Here is a 2211-nt window from a genome sequence, read left to right on the forward strand (position 1 = left end):
GGCTCGAATTCAGCCCTGGCCATCAGGTGCAAGCTCGGTGGTCTAGAGGTATGATGCCAGACTAGTGATCTGGAACTGGAGAACTGTGTTCGAGTCCCACTGGAGAACAACTTTCACACGCACTGATTATTCAGTACATTTTCAAGACAAGTTGGGCAAAATTACACATATAGCCCCCCCCCCCTTATTGATTCTCCTGACACAAATCCAGGTATTGTTTATTCCAACACGATAATAACAATTACCATTTAATAATAGAACAGTCATCTCGACCTGCGCTACTTGCAGTGAAGTGAATCTAAAATGTATTTATGAAGTTATGATGATCTGAAGTGTTTAAAATCGTACACAATAATAGTGGAACCAACTTTAAAATACCACAAATACAAATGTGCGTGACGATATTTATTGCTTTAGAAATGTGATTTCAAAAAGTATATTAGTGCATCATTTTATTGCTTTAGAAATGTGATTTCAAAAAGTATATTAGTGCATCACGCACTGAGTAGGTCTATTCAATACATATTCACACAGGTTGGGCAAAATACATATAGGCCCCCCTAATTGATTCTCCTGACGGAAATCCAGGTATTGTCTATTCCATCACGATAATAACAATTACCATTCAATAATACAACAGTCATCAACCTACTTGCAGTGAAGTGAATCTAAAATGTATTCGTGAATTATGATGATCTGAATTGTTTCAAAACGTACACAATAATAGTTGAAGCAACTCTAAAATACCACAAACACAAATGTGCGTGACGATATTTCATTGCTTTAGAAATGTGATTTCAAAAAGTACATTAGTGCATCACGCACTGAGTAGGCCTATTCAATACATATTCACGACAGGTTGGGCAAAATACATATAGGCCCCCTAATTGATTCTCCTGACGCAAATCCATGTATTGTCTATTCCATCACGATAACAATTACCATTCAATAATACAACATTCATCAACCTACTTGCAGTGAAGTAAATATAAAATGTATTCGTGAAGTTATGATGATCTGAAGTATTTAAAAACATACACAATAATAGTTGAACCAACTTTAAAATACCACAAACACAAATGTGCGTGACGATATGTTATTGCTTTAGAAATGTGATTTCAAAAAGTACATTAGTGCATCGTATGTAAGGGCTTGTTTTGCCTGGGGTTTTTTCACTTGCAGCGTGTGGGAAATTGGTAATAGGTAAATTGTAATGAATATAATCAATATTATAGCCTCTAAAACATAATATTATTGAAGGGTCCTTTTAAAGTTTAAATAGGATTTTTTAAAGTTATATTCTTAGATCATTAGACCAGATTAGACCTATTAAACGAGCCCCCAATACTGCACTGCCCATACCTACGCCAAGACTGGACCTGAGTATTATTAGTGGTTACATAACGTTTACTATGCATATATCATGCGCTAGAAGTGGAAGACCATAAGGTATTGGGAATGTGCCTCTCTCTTGTATCAGTGTAAAAGTGTAAGGTATAGGATAGCGTGGATTTAAACATTTTCCTAATGATAATGTTCAAAATAAGTGTCAAGGAAAGTAAGTATGATTGTTGGAAAAAATGGTCAACATTTTATTTTGATTTCTCACCCTGGCCTTCGCCTGGGCGAAGTGGGCGAAGGTTTGGATCCACATCTAGTTAGCATGAATTCTGTAAGCCAGGACCCAGTAGTATTTTGTTACGTTTCTTCACAGAGGGAGGTTCGTCCGAACCCCCTGAACCCCTTTGGATCCGCTACTTGTTTGTGTGTTCACAACGAGTTAACACCTTGGTGACATTTAAAAATTCGGTAGAGAGCTCCAAACTGGAGTAAATTTGTTGTCGTCCTTCATCCATCCCCAATTAACTGGATCCTGTTCAACTCTGAGGGCATCTAGACAGTTTTACCACTTCCTGGATTGTAGTACAGATCGTTTGAATGTTGGGGGGTATTGCCTTTCCCCAGTTGTAAATAGGTATCACCTTGCATCATCTACCTTCTTACCATCAAATGTGCCGCAGTACATAGCAACAACCTAGTTGTTGTCTCCTGTTCTAGTGTCTGTTCCACTAACATCTCCTACAGATTCTCTAGAATACTGGAATCATACATGGCATCTTTTTCCAAGTTTCGTTAAATGACGGTTTACCTTACCTTGAACAGATGAAGTTGTATCACAACCGCTAAAGTAGTGAAAGGACAATTGTGAGC

Source organism: Anneissia japonica, unplaced genomic scaffold (genome assembly GCF_011630105.1).
Source record: "Anneissia japonica isolate Jap-2015-1 unplaced genomic scaffold, ASM1163010v1 scaffold1489_len2284818_cov182, whole genome shotgun sequence".
Taxonomy (NCBI): Eukaryota; Metazoa; Echinodermata; class Crinoidea; order Comatulida; family Comatulidae; genus Anneissia; species Anneissia japonica.